Here is a 16,440-nt window from a genome sequence, read left to right as displayed (position 1 = left end):
GGGACCATGATATTAGAAAATTAGCAGGGATAAATTGGCATAGCCAACTATATAGGCAACAATCAGCTCAACTACAAAGAGAGTTAGTAAGGGAGGCTACACCATAATTGGAAATGGTTAAATAAGCTGAAAATGATGATGATGATGATGATGATTAAAGAGTTAATTAACCATCATTAGCCTATTTTCTATTTATTTTAAAGGTTGAAAATAGAAAACATCTCTAACAATTCTGAAAATACTTGCATCACTTATTTAAGAGACATCCTATACATATATTACATCCAAGTTAAAATATCCAAGAGGTCTATCGGTAATTCTTGTTTGCCGTCCTCTTTAAATATAGAAATCTGAGATCACTACAAATCTATGTTTTGACTATTACTTTCAATTTACGTCATTGAATCCGGTGGATAATTTATTCAGATTTTTACAGAAACTATTTTTGAAGTAAAAAGGGACTTCTCACACCTTCAAACCCGAGACATTATTGATCCATTTCTATAAAATATAAATTCTTTGTTAACGAAAAAAAAGAGATAAATTTTCAAGTACGCACCTGATCTAGAAAGACAATTTGCCCTCAGTGGCTAATTTTAGCGACAAAGTTCAAGTACAGACTGTAAGGTAGGGGATTTTAAATATTAGAGATGCAAATGCCAAATCTAAAATCTTTATTGTTTAGTTACGGTTATTGATTTTGATTGGTCCCATTAATCTATATTACACCTACAGAATCGTTATTTTTTTATGAAATAATGTGCAAATATTACTTTAATGAAATTAAATTGTTTCTGTTTGCGTCTTTACAATGTGACTTTTATAGCAACAAAACCATAAATTATTACGTTACGATGTTCCTATTTCGTATTCTACTAACTTGATATATTTTTTCGAACATATTTATATTCTTATTGTTTTACTTTAATTTAAAATAATGATTATTAGATCACAATAATTGTTAATAATATAGGGTAAGTCTCAAATAAGTGCAAATATTTTCAGGGTTGGTAGATCTCCATAAAAGAAAGAAATAATTTCTCTTTATCGTTTTTCAAATAAGTCCAAAATAGCCGAGTTATATTAATTTCAAAATTTACAAAAAAATGATATTTTACTTAAATTTTGAGAACCACTGGGTTTTCTTTCTTGTAAACTTAATCTACTACCTATGTTCCCATATTATCAAGAAATTATGTTTTTTTAACTAAAAATTTAAAAAAAAATCCAAATTTCCCACATTTTTTTTCCGAAAAAAAACATCATAACCGTAACATTCTGGAGTCAAAATATAGTACCCCTAAAATATTTGCGCTTATTTAAGACTCACCCTGTATATTATTTTTATATCTAAGTATTTAATAACGCCAACGATAATGATATTGACACAGCTTATTCACGACCAGTTGGTCATCTTAACTTATTTTTGAGTATTTGCATTTCACCTGCCGCGCATGCTCTTTTACATAAACCAGCAGTCTAATCAAATAGAACCCTATAGGCAAATATCGATTGAGGCATCTTTTAACCGACTAGGAAATGTCACGGAAAAGTATGGACGAAATAATAGAAAATGCACGTTTACTGACAGGATACAGTATGGGCTACCAGGAAATTAGTATTATGCCGACGACGCCGTATTGGTAGCTGAAAATGAGGATGATCTACAGCACTTATTACATCGATTTAACTACACTGCCATATCACTTAATATGATAATATTGACCCAGAAAACGAAATGCATGACGATATCAAAAGTACCACCAAGATGCAAACTGGAAGTCGGGGGCAATGATGAAGTTTAAGTATCTATAGGCATAGAAATCTCAGGATATGATGATGTAGAAGCGGGGGTACGAAAACGGACAACGAATAAGGCAACCAGAATAGCAGGATGCCTGAATGACACAATATGGCGAAATAAAAACATTGAGGTGGAAACTAAAGCGAGAATTTACAAGGCAACGGTACGACCAATAATGACATACACTGCAGAAACTCGACCTGATACAGCGAAAACTAAACAACTACTAGAGACAACCGAAATGAGAGTACTACGCAGAATAGCTGGAAAGACACTTCTGGACAGGGAGAGAAATTAAAGCATAAGAAGAGCATGAAAGGTGGAAAATGTAAATGAGTGGGTACTCAGCAGAAAGGAGGAATGGAACGAGCATATCAGCAGAATGGACAACAGAAGGATAGTGAGAGTTGCAAGCGACAAATCACCGCTAAGTCGCAGAAGCTTAAAACGTCCACGAAAACGATGGAGCGACAACTTGTCAGTCTAACCGGTAGAGACGACGAAACCAAACAGGCGATTCGCCTAGTATGAAGAAGGAAGAAGAAAGAAAAGTCACGAAAAACATTAGACGACCAAATCTATTGTTCCAAGGCTATTTGATTAAAAATTAGTAGTTTTAACAAAGCCATGCAACTCTAGATTGAAATTTAAAATAATAATTTATTTTTAAGCCCAAATGTCAAAAATTGAAGTCCAGAATGTCAATTTCGAATGTCAATTACTCAATGTCAATTATTCAAAAAAATACCGAGAGTGCCTCTTAAAAATCAAAAGTTGTAGTCATTTCCGGTGAAACAGGAAGTGACCGAAACTAATTGAATACGTAAATCAATTCCGATTTATGTCATATATTAACATACCAAATTTTGTTTGTTTTTATCTGAAAAATAAAAAAGTTGACCGAAAATCGGTAAACTTGTGTAAAATTTGAAAATTAACAAATTTTACAAATAAACTTTTCCAAAATTCATACAAAAGTTCCTACTTAGCCATTTATTTCTTTAATCGTCAAATTACACAAAGATTTTACACCCAAAAGAACAGGTTACTTTTAATCCCATTCAAAAGAAAAACAAGTTATCATATTTATAAAACATCATGATTAATAAAGTAGTAATATTTTCTACTTTATCTACTGGTATTTCATTTCATTTTGCAGTGAAAAATAAATCGCATCTCAAAAGTTGCAGGATATTAATTGTTGTACATTTTTCATGCACTATCGCTATTTACTTGTTTGTTTCTTCCATAAATTTTCTTTCCTGTTGACCTTTTTGTTATAAACAAGATTTAATGTTATTAATCTCGGGTGCGGTTTACTTTATCACCTATAACACCAAACGCAAACTTAACACGACAAGAAATATATTGTTCTTATATTTCTTTTTGACATATATCGGCTTGTTAACATTTAAACCGTTTTCATAAAAATTGGCGCCGGGAGGAACGTATAGCCGCCCATACTAAAATATGTTAATAAAAAGTTGGTAGGCAGTTCTTTTAGTTTCAAAGTAAAGGAATTTTTCCAATTTTGGTCCGCAGTTATTTCCCCTATCCGCCACCTGGGGTCGCGTCCGATGAGAGTTTGGAGTTCTCCACACGGATTTTCTCAAAAACGGACTACGGAAACACGGAACATCTCAAAAACTGCGACTTTGACTAATTTTGATGTTATTACAAATTTTGTTGCAAATATTATTCCTAATCTTAAATTGAAAACCGCATTTCGCTAGCTACTGTAATTTTGGAATTACGATTTCCTCAAATTTTTAACCCCTCCCATACCCCCTTACCAACCCCCCAGCCCTACCAAAAACTAATGGCCAGATTCTCGGGTGCCACAGTATTATAATTTGGTTAAAATCGGTTTAGTGGTTTTTGAGTTATCATTTGAGTTTCATTTATGACCCAAATAACTCATTTTGAGTGAAATTAAAAAACTTTTTTTTGTCGATCTTAATAGCCTACCATACCTACCTTTTGGTATGGTCGGCTAAAAAATATTAACATGCTTATAAGTATTTAGGAAAAAACACGGAAATAATGCAATATAAGATTTATTTCACTGATTAATTTAAAAAAATCAGCTAATCAGTATCAGCTAAGTGCGGTCCTGTTCCCTTGTCCCTTTTAAATTAATACCAGCCATAACAGTCTGGCAATTTCTATTCTTATAACGGATTCTATTTTATAATTGTGAACGGTGTCACTGATTAACTTTAATTCTCCTTGCTGACATTTCATTAGGTTTATTAAATGCATTAAATAACATTTAACATTAGTTTCCTCAAGAATAATATTAAAAGATTGCGAAAAAGTAATATAAAATATATGAATTAAATTCATTAATATTACATGATTTTTTAACAAAACATAATTCTATAACATTATTATTATTATGAAACTTGACACATCAGTGGCCTTTAGAGTGATATTATTCTAGGAGCAACCCTCTGATGGAAAAATACAATTGAACATGTATTTATTATGTATATTTAGATACATTTGGTCAAAACAGTTTCATAAATATAACTAATATAAAAGATTATAAAAGCCAGCAGGTACAAAGACTAAAAAGAGTTGTAAAAAAGTCTGTCCTTAAATATTAAAACAAAACACATAAATCCAAAGTTAAAAATCAATTAACAAATTTGTCGCGGATGATATTCATTTTATAATCGGTTATAACCGAGGTTAGAACCATTACTTTGCATATTTAGGTTCAATGAATAAAACAGGTTACGCCACAACTCGATTTGACACAATTAGGTAAATATTTTTGTAACGAATAATTAAATAGTTAAATGTGTCATCAACATCATCATTTTTAACTTATTCAACCATTTCTAATTATGGTGTGGCCTCCCTCACATATAATATTTAGATACTATGTAGTTGGGCCCATTGTTGACTGTTGTTTGCTATGCGGGCCTAAGATATCACTGCTATTTTCATAATATCATGGTCCCATTTCAGATTCAGTCTTCCTCTAGGTCTCTTTTCCTCGTGGGTACCCTTCTGTAATTATTTGTGGCCGATCTGTTGTCCGTCCTTCTTGCCAGGTTTCCTGCTCATTGCCACTTGAGGGATTTCATTCTGTGGATGACATCTCTTACCTGGGACTTTTGTCGTATCCACTCTATACTTTTACGGTCTTTTTTGGTTATTCGCAGCATATTTCGTTGCATTGAGGGTTGTGCGCCTGCAGTGGTTACGGATCGTAAGACCAAATGTTTCTGGCTTGTAGGACCAAAATGTATCTTGGCGGAGAACCAAAATCTGGATGACTCTGGTAGTTGGACTGTCGAAGGACCAATTGAAATAACAACAACGATAAATTTTACACACATATATTGTAGACAGATATAACACAAGTGAAACTTATTAATAATACTTAAAATAAGACCGTTTAAAATTTCTCGTAACAATATTATAAAATCAAAGAAAAAGTCTGTTACTGTCGATATGCGGATGGCGTCTTTCGACGCGTCGTGCGTACTCTGGACGCGTAAAGCGTACCCTCCTTAGAACCACGTTCGTTTTTTTAGAACCGCGTCTCTTAAATAATGTCTCACTTCAAAAATAGCCATAGGCGTACAATACAATTTTCATGTTCTTAGATCTAATATTCAGAACAGTGGACGACACTGCCCTAAACTTACATTGTTTAGATAGACAGACGTCTGCGACAGCTATATAGTTTTACGATCAAAATTCTCAGTGGTAATAGTTAAGTTAAAGTTATAATTTTACGAATATAAAGTAGGGTCGTTTATCATCTTAAAGGTAAGGTACCTTAATAAGGTTTTTATAATGGAAAATTTCTTCAACTTTGTTAACAGAGTAGAGTAACTTTATACTATAAACAATTATTATAATCTAACAAAAATGCCTTAACTAGCCTGAACATGCAGTTTTCTTATAATGTCGGTTTTAAGTGTCCAGGTTTCGCATGCATAAGTCATGACCGGTTGTACACATTGGTCGAATGTTTTCTTCTTTAGATAAAGTGGCATTCTAGATTTGAATATGATTGAGTTTCTTCCACAAGTATTCCATGCTAACTCAATTCTTCTGTTGATTTTCTGGTAGTAGAGATCCCAAGCTGTATATTAGTTGTCCCAAATTCCTCTACTATTACCAGTGTTGTGTTATTAGACTTTAGCAAAGCCGAATTTATGTAACTTACTTAGATCATGGGTGGCCGGCCGTAGCTCCAGCGTTAGTGTGTCGATCTGCGGAGCGGAAGGTACTGGGTTCGATCCCCAGCCAGTACGCTCGCTTTATTTATTTAAATAAAAATATTTATCTAAATAGAGCGACCAACGAGCCGCCACCTCAAGGAAGGCAATGGCAAACCACCTTGAGTATAGTAGCCTTGTACAGCCTCTCAAATAGTGCCGTTCGGATTCGGCAATCCGAACGTCCCGTGTACTTGTGAAACACTGATGACACACATCACAAGTAGGTACATGCGAGAGGTAGCCTCATAATCAAATATTAAAACTATTTCGTAGAAAACATATTTTGTCCTCTTTAATCATAAACTTACAAAATAATAAAATTTAAAAAGTTTCCAACATTCTTTTTCTAGATGTTTCTTAATTAAGCTATTTTTTTTCATTCTTTTACTACTAATTACATCAACTACAAGCTGTTCTGTTATTAAACAATATTGTTTCATGATATTCTATTTGTCCCGTTTACAGATATTAACATAGTTATTGTAAAAAAGCATATCTGCAACATAATTACATACACGCATATTGTTAATAGATTTAATAATGGAAAAAAGAAAGAACAATTCAGAAACGGTCGTCTAGACATGCAATTCTATCACAATTTCCGTACCGGTTTCCTCGGAACTTTTCTTCCATTTATTTCATCACTTTCTACATAGAGTACAGTACTTAGATTTTGAAAACAATGTCTCAGTGGCATTCTTAATACTCCACTTTTAATAATATATTGATATTATATAAAGAAACAGTTTTTTTTAAAGTCTATCTGTCCTAAAATCACTAAAATATAGCCTTTCGTAGAAAACTTGTTCAAAAATTAACTAAAAATTAAAGTTATTTGCATACATGTCTTTCAAATATAGATTCCTGTAAAATTATTGAGAAATTTGGGATTAAAATTGCCTCGTGTTTTCAATCAAGATTAAAATTTCAATAGTATCATATGGATTGCCTCTTATAAAAAAAGATTATATTTATTCTTAAAAACAACAGATTTTAATTAGTTTTTATATTTTACTAAAGTTGGCTCACGATTTCATTAAGCAATTTGTTGAATTAGAAGATTTGTCGTAAGAAGATAAATGAAAAAAACGAGATCATTTCCAGAATACGTTTTGTAACAAAAAGGAGATTGATTTAAAAAAAAACAGACAGCAAATGTTTTATAGATATATAACCCGATTTATCGTTAATTTACTTTTGTCTATTATGATAATAATAATGTACCTGACTATACAGGGTGTCACAGGCTGAGCGTGCATTAGAAGTTTCTAGAGAACCACAATATATAGATCGAATATTTTTTGCACATCATTGTTTTACAACGAGATCTATCGATTACTACGACAACGTTCTTATTTTAAATAGGTGCCCCCATTTTTTATTACATACATAAATTCTCTGTAAAATTTTATGAATTTTGATATCAAACACTCTATACCTTAACCGTTTTTGAGAAAAAAATATATATAAAATTTTTGGACGAAAAAAACTGCCTGTCAAAAATATGTGTATAGCCTAAACGTCAAATTTAGTGATTACCACAGCCACTGTGCCATAAAAAGAAGACATGTGGCTATCTATTTCAAAAATTAAATTGTTTGAATGTCATATAATAATGGCTGCGGCTGTCATGGAATTGAAAAATTAAAAAAGTATCATAAATCATTTTTTTCAAATGGCAATCCACTTTTTTTATTTCACTAGTGAAAAGGCTTTTCAATTCGTTACTTTTTGACTATACATATTCCTATACCTAAAATAAATCGTTTTTAAGATATTTAAAATTTAGTTTTAAAGCGTATATTTTGAAGTGATGTAACACAATAGATCTGGCCATGTCGTATTGTGACATTTTGTTCAAAAAGCAGCATGTTATCGATCATCATTTGCAAGCCAACTTTGCGTTGTTTTTTTCAGGGTTGATAAAGTACATTACTAATATAATTAATAATATCAACTATTAGATATCACTAAGGAGCGAAAATACGAGATACATTTTTTTAAATACACTTTTTAAATTTTTAAGCAACAGTATTTACAATATAGGAAATTCAAATAATTTGTTTTCTGACAGATGGAAATAAATTGTCTGACTTTTTGACAATTAATGTCAAAGGAAGCTAGATAAAATCAAGAAAAATATACGTTTTCAAACTAAATCTTAAATAACTTAAAAACGATTTATTTTTGGTATAGGAACATGTATAGTTAAAAAGTAACGAATTGTAAAATCTTTGAAAGTGAAATAAACTAAAAATCACTAGTGAAATAAACAAAGTAGGTTTCCATTTGAAAAAAATTATTTATAATAACTTTTTAATCACTCAATTCCATGACAGCTACCGCCATTATCATATGACATTTGAACAATTTAATTTTTGAAATAGATAGCTACATGTCTTTTCTTTGTGTCACAGTAGCTGCAGCAGTCACTAAATTTGACGTTTAGGCTATACAATTTTTTTTGACAGGTATTTTTTTTTCGTCCAAAAATTTTAAATATTTATTTTCTCAAAAACGGTTAATGTTAGATATAGAGTGTTTAACATCAATATTCATAGAATTTTACAGAGAATGTAAGTATGTAATAAAAAATAGAATGGGCCATTTAAAATAAGAAAGTTGTAGTCAACTTCCGGTATTTCCGGAAGTGCCGCCATATTGAAAATATTTTTAATCGATAGATCTCGTTGGAAAGCAATGATGTGCAAAAAATCTCCGAACTAGATATTGTGGTTCTCTAGAAACTTCTAATGCACGCTCAACCTGGGACACCCTGTATATCTAAGAAATTAGCTGATTACCTTAATTTTAATTAAAACAAAGGTAACCTATTTCAAATGTTAGTTAAATTTTGGATAGAACAAAACACTTTAGAAATGATTTTTATGACACTGTGTCACGCGAAGACTAGCGAATGACATGACTAACGCTTATAAAAAGCCCTACTACGTGCATTTTACTGGTGTTGGGCTGAACCTGAAACCATAATTATTTTTTACGTTTGCTAGAAAGTTCGAAACAGTGATGCGATACTCTGTCCTTTATATATTTACTTTTATTTTCATTCTACATTTTTGGTTCGTAACAGAATAAACCAATGCTGAAATGGAATATGTTAAACGTGCAACATTTGAAGATTGATTCTGTATTAATTACAATCTGTTAAAGTGTTTTTATAAAAAGTTATGTATCTACCTTCTTGAGCTGTGGTTTTTGGTTCTATATATACGTAGTAAAATGTAAGTAAAATGTGGGATTAAGTAGATATACTAAACTTTGGATTTGTTTCTCTACGATTTACAACATCGCCATAGCGATTCACTTCTACACATGTAGGTAAATGCCGAGGGGTAAGCCGCTGACAAAAATTTCTGTACACTAATACCACGTATAATGGAAAAAATGCCAACTAATACCACGATTAATACCTACCACTAATACCAAGTAATGTCAACATCTTGTACACCAAAATACACCAGTGGTTTACCCCTCCCTCGGTAAATGCTGACCCAAGACCAGTGCCCCTTTATACATTAGGCGAGATAGGCAGCTGTCTAGGGCGGCAGGCTGATAGGGGCGGCATTTTTAAAATAACAAAATTTACTTGAATTTTTATTAGTTGAAGGGGGCGGCAAAATAAATAATAAATGGTGCCTAGGGTACCAAATCACTTTAACGCGGCCCTGCCCAAGTCTTTCTCTTGTCGATCCGGTATAAAACTATTATCTTAGCCTTAAATAAATTAGAATAAAATAAACTATGTTAAAAACTTTCATGTATACTACTGAAATGAAGATAATACATATACCTAAGCTAAATGTAATCTATTACAATTGTAGTAAAATGAGAGTAACTAATTGTCGAAAATCCAGATCCAACCCTGATGCAACATTTTTTTGAAAGGTCTACTTATGCGGTTTGAAATTTTGATGCAAAATCCGGGAATACCGCTCAGAAGAAATGTACCCACCCATACCCACCCGACTTTTTTCTTTTTTTAATACATTTCATTTGCCATTAAGCTGTCTACATCATCACACACAAGCTGTATTACCCGTTAAAATCCAACCCGCAGAGTTTGCCTGTCCCGATCTGTATATGACAGTAAAGTCAAGGAAATATTTACCAGTAACACTGATGATCTTTTTCTAACCCAATATTTATAACAACAGTGAAAATTTTTGAAGTGAAACTATTTTACGAGCGATGGGAGTAAAAATTCATGATAGGACACGACACACGAAATGAAAAACAGCAAGAACCAAGCCAAAGTTGGAGCCTATGTGAGCTAGGGGGCTGAAACTCGTAATGTAGATGGAGCTCGAATACCCCATCTTTTAATGGTATTTTGACGACGTTTCGTGCACTATGAAAACGTATAAATCGTCTGCGATTTAAATGATATTTGGTATGTCGATAGATTGGACCAAGGCCAACTTGACCGTGTACGATACGTATCACTCTGACAGTTAGTTTTGACGTAAGAAACGTCAAAAGTTTATGTCCCACCCTACAAAGTTGAATACGACGCGACGCGACGTTCCGTTTATATCTTCATCAGGGTGGGACTAATGATTTGATATTGAAGAAAAATGTCGGTCGATTTGGGCCTAAGTGGGGACGGGCTACAGGATGCCGCCCTCGACATTTCGGACCGTTACCTCTGAATGGACGAAAGCATCAGGGTTTCTCTTAATTATGGATAGATTGGAACCAAACGCAGCACGTGGATACAGGTACCCGAATCGAGCTCTCAGACACACAGACAGACGGACGAACAGATGTCCGTCGGTCAGTCCGTCTGCAGTATTGCTTGTATTGCTCGTGTCTGTGCAGTAAGAATGTTTATATAACAGACGTGCGGACAAACGGACAGACAGACGGACGGATGGACGGACATACGGAAGTGAGAAGAAGTTTCACTTCAAATATGCGCATATAGTGCACACACAATTTTTTTTCCTTCAATTCTACTGGTTGACAAACCATATTTTCGACCATATTTCAGATCAGTCAGCGTAGATATGGTATACAGGGTGGTCCGAACTGGATTCCGGACACTTCGGCAGCATATTCTGCAGATAAAAATAAGTAAAAAAGTTCGTATAAATGTATGTCCTAAAATGCTTAGTTTCGGAGATACAGGGTGTAGAAATTTCATTTTTTTCCAAATAATTTCTGCACGTCAATATTTGGATGAAAATTGGTGTCTTGAAGTTTTTTGACATGAGAAATTTGATTTTGATGTCAATATGACTCCTACTAGTAGAGGGCGCCACCTACATATTTTTAAATGTTTTGAAGAGTTATAACTTTTTGTCCATACCTGTATAAAACTACTGAGTAAAAAAATATACATTTACGACGTTTTTACGTAAAAAATGTCTCTTGGTAAAAATCGCTACGAGTATTGGTTTTCGAAATATTTGGAATCGAAATTATCAATACCTGTCAGCATTGACATACATTAAACATGTTGACTAAATAGTTATTAGACTGAGATCCTAAATCTGAAAGTTTTTTGTTATAAGTTCAACAGAAACTGTTTTATCAACATTTTTTTGCAGAAAAATGTATGATTAATCTAAAATAATAAAAATTTATTATTTCAGTGAAATAACTATCTACTCAACGTGTTCGTCAATAATGACATGTATTGACTATTTCCATTCTAAACATCTTGAGAACGGTTACTCGTAGCGATTTTTACAAAGAGATATTTTTTACGTAAAGTCACCGAGATGTATATTTTCCAAAAAAGTTATTAAGCTTCAAAACAGTTAAAACACATGTAGGTGGCGCCCTCTATCAGTAGGAGTCATATTGACATCAAAATCAAATTTCTCATGTCAAAAAACTACTAGACGCCAATTTTCATGGAAATATTGACGTTACTTCAGAAATTGTTTAGAAAAAATCGAAATAAAAATGAAACTTCTACACCCTGTATCTCCAAAATTAATCATTTTAGGACATACATGTATACAAACTTTTTTACTTATTTTTATTTGCAGAATACGCTGCCGAAGTTTCCGGAATACAGTTCGGACCACCCTGTATATCAGAGTTACCGTTACCTAACTCTTATTTCAAGAACACTGATAAAAATTTCCAACATACATGGTAGGCAGAGACAAGAATACTGTTAAAACTGTAATGAGTCTATTAACAGGGAATCGCAAGCTTAACAGATATTTAAAGCTAATGGGATTTACAGAAAGAGTCATAAGCAGATTATGGCAATTAAAAGGAAAATCATCAAAACACATTTGACATCAAAGACCATATTTGACCAATGTGTACTACCAGTCATGACCTATGCATGCGAAACCTGGACAATTAAAACAGACAGCATAAGGAAACTGCAGGTCGCACAACGCTCAATGGAACGAAATGTGCTAGGAATAACCAAGAGATGCCGTAAAAGAATAGAGTGGATACGACAAAAGAAAGGTAATAGATGTCATCATCAGAATCAAATCCCTCAAGTGGCAATGGGCACGACATCTGGCAAGAAGGCCGAACAACAGATGGGCCACAAAAATTACAGCAGGTTGTCCACGAGGAATTAAGAGACCTAGTAGAAGACCAGACCTGAGATGGGACCATGATATTTGGAAATTAGCAGTGATAACTTGGAACCGCATAGCCAACAATAGACAACAATAGGCCCAACTACAAAGAGAGTATGCGAAGGAGACTACACCATAATTTTTAATGGTTGAATAAGCTAAAAATGATCATGATGACGACACAAATTCAATGTACCCTGTATACTATGTACAAACTAATTACGGTACATACCGGGAGCAAGAACTCGCATGGACTTTCCATTATACTGTAATTGTATTTTTTATGGTCAAGATATTTAGAAACATTCAAGCAATACAGCATTACAACAAGATCATTGTCAAACATAAAGGTGACTTATAAATAAGGTTTTAAATTTACCAGGTTTCCAAGAAATATCGTAATTCTTCACAAATTTGAAGAAACTATAAATTCCACGATTCGAGGTGGAGTCTCTTTTTTTTTCTTGTGAGTCAACAAGTTAGTAAACATGCCTGGAGCGTGATATACATAGTTATATCATTTATTTTGCAATTTTTTTTATTGCTCTTTGTATGAGACGTTATAACGTAGTTTCCACATTATGTAGTATGTTTTTCAAATATACGTACAGAGTGAGTCAATAAAGTCAAGTATTTTTATTTTATAATAATTTTCGACTCCAATATAACGTAATTTGAGCGTTGAACTAAAACAAACGGGGTGGGGTATACCCCAACAACAGCAAAGAAAATGTATCTCTATATAATTCTGCATAATCAAGGAGAACAATCATGGGATAATATTATAGGTAATAAACCACAATTAACCAATTATTTCGCTGGAATATCTGGCTAATTGCATTCTGAAGCACAACTATCAATTAATTTAGAACCATCACAAAATTTCCTCAACGCCAATTTTATTCCTATAGTTTAACTTAAATAATATTGGAGAAGGTTGTTTGCTTTTCTGTATCGTAAAATTCTACAAATTACCATACAAATTATATTACCAAGTTGGACTCAGTTCATTAGCATAATTATTTTCAGATCTTACGTAAATACACCAAATTAAGTTGGTCGTACAAAGCAGTAGAACTAACAAAAATGTTTGCAAAGGTTATACACATTTTTCACCAATACAGTGAATATTTTAAATAATTCTACACGGTATTTCCATAGAAGCAAAACAATATGTGTGACTTAACTTAATAGTGTGTAGCAGAATAATAAATATAAAAATTAAACAAAATAAAGCTAAAACTAATAAACAATTTTAATAACTCTCAAAACATATTTAAGCTTGATGTAGATAAAATAGAGGATAAAATATACCGGGTGGTACAGCGGCGTTGGAAACATAGGAAATGCCATGCAAATTTAGAACTGTCGAAATATTGGCTTCCCTATTGGTTTTACGGCGAAGTCGTAAATAGGGTTTTTAAAGGTCTGGGTATGCAGAAAACACATGCCACAATTTAAACAGTTTTGGGCAAGTAGTTTTTACCTAATTTAAGAAAAACTGCTTTTTTTAATTAAAACTGAACAGGTATCAATGCAAAAAAAAAACAGGCAAATGCCAACATTCCTTAAGTTATTAACTTATAATTTTGTCAATGTCAAATTATATTTCCTAAACTTTATTGTGGGCTTTTGCTTAGTTTGAGCAGGTTTTAAATTACAAAAATGTATATCGGGCACCCTAACCGTATACTACACTTGCGTGCATAGAAATCGGCCCAAGGCAAACTTTTGAAGTTAACTATATATTTTTTAGAATATATTTGTCAGATTAAGAAAAAATATATACTATTTGAAAGACAATTTTATATTCTTTGAAAATAGTTTAGAGATATTAATTTGTATTTTGGTTTCTTTGAATTCAAATTATTAAATTAATGCATGAAACAAATTATCGTTTTTTATTACTAAGATGTATGCCATTATTTATTTATTTATTTATTGACAATTAACTAAAATAAATTTTCAATAATGGGTATGACCCCCTCTTGCTCTTACAACATCTCTCATACAGTTTGGCATAGATTCAATCAAGTTTGATATTGTCACTTGCGGTAAACATACCGCAAGCTTAATAAAACCACTCTTCTTATACTGCAACAATGAGCTCTGGGATAGAGGTTGGGGCTCTTTGTCTAGCACGAATCCTTCATTTTAGCTCTTTCCATAAATGGTCTATCGTGTTTAAGTCTGGACTGCATGCTGGCCATTCCATAACACGAAAACCGACTTCTGAAATGTAATCGTGTACGATTCTGGATGTGTGTGTTCTCGCATTGTCATGCATAAAAGTGAATTCGCTTCCAATGTAGTCGACGTAAGGTACCACATGAACTGCTAAAATCTCCCCAATATACCTAGCACCAGTTAAACCTCCTCTCCCGTGCCGACGACGGTCATCCCAACGGATAAAAACTGGGTCGGTTCGGGCAGTCATATCAATTGTACCCCAGATCATGAAGAAACCACCTCCATAAACAATCCGCTCCTCAATGCAGCATTCTGCGAATCGCTCACCTCGCCTCTAGAACACTTTTCTTCTTCGGTCGCTACCATAGAGGCATATCCTGGTCTCATCTGAGAATAAAACACATTCCCATTGTTCTAGTGTCCAATTCAGATGTTCCGTGCAAAAGGCAGGCGTGTTTGACGATGAGCTGGGGTAAGTTTTGGACCAATTGCGAGTGTTTTGGGGGTCATGTTACTTTCCTTCAATCTTCGTCTTACTGTCCTCTGACTAACAGTCACTCCTCGTGCTTCACGGAGCTGTTGTTACACCTGAATAGCATTAAGATGCCGATTTCTTAATATTGTTGACACAATAAAGCGGTCATCACGATCCGTTGTATATCTTTTTCTACCAGTTCCAAGTCGCCTACGAAAGAATCGAGTCTCCTCATATCAGGACACTCCTCATATCAGGATATCACACACTCATCGAACCGCTCCGCGTGTCATATGCAGTTGCCGAGCTACAGCTCTCTGTTTAAGTCCATTTTCGATTAAAGCGATTACTTTGGCAGCTTTTTTCCGTGATGTATGCATTAAATTGAAACACTAATCAAACAATGAAACACAACAAATCAAACAATGAAAGAACAATGTGCAAATTTCGATTACAAAATAACAGTAAAGTAGTAATTGCAATATTTGATAAATAAGTTTTTTATTCTTATTGTCACCACAACACAAATGCCTTTCATTTGTTTACCGGTTGCTACGCATATAAACGATAAGTACTTTGTGTGGATAAATTTATACTCATATTAAAGCATGTTAAATTGTCTTTGAAACAGCTCATATTTTTTTCTTGGTCTGATAAATAGATTCTAAAAATCACAGTTAAAGTCAAAAGTTTACAGTGGGCCGATTTCTATGCACGCAAGCTTATAACCGAGATGTAGACAGCACAACAAATTCCATTCAATCATAGGTAGATAACTTAAGGTATGTTGACATTTGACTGGTTCTGCATTGTTACCTGTTCAGTTTTAATTTAAAAATAAATGCTTTTTTTCTTTAATTAGTTAAAAACGGCTTACCCAAAATGGTTCAAATTTAACATGTGTATTGAGCAAACGCAGACCTTTAATAAACCTATTTACCACTTCACTGTAAAATGAACATGAGAGCCAATATTTAGACAGTTCAAAATTGGGATTTCCTGTTTTTAACGCCGATGCACCAACCGGTATACTACGTGCGGCGTTACACGGTCCGTTTGTGCGGTATCCCGTTTTGCAGGATGCCGCAGAAACGGATCGTGGCTTCCAATTATACGATCCTGCAAAAACGGATTGCGGGACCTTCGTGCAGC

The 16,440-nt window shown here is 33.4% G+C and overlaps 1 protein-coding gene across 1 annotated transcript in view; it reads left to right on the top strand.

Annotated features, from left to right (window-relative positions):
• LOC115874198 overlaps positions 1-16,440 on the top strand; it is a 130,853-nt gene that overhangs the window by 43,224 nt on the left and 71,189 nt on the right. The gene's annotated exons all lie outside the window — the stretch shown is intronic.

This window comes from Sitophilus oryzae, unplaced genomic scaffold, assembly GCF_002938485.1.
Source record: "Sitophilus oryzae breed Bouriz unplaced genomic scaffold, Soryzae_2.0 scaffold_1242_pilon_pilon, whole genome shotgun sequence".
NCBI lineage: Eukaryota > Metazoa > Arthropoda > Insecta > Coleoptera > Curculionidae > Sitophilus > Sitophilus oryzae.
This window is presented reverse-complemented; position numbering and strand designations above follow the sequence as displayed.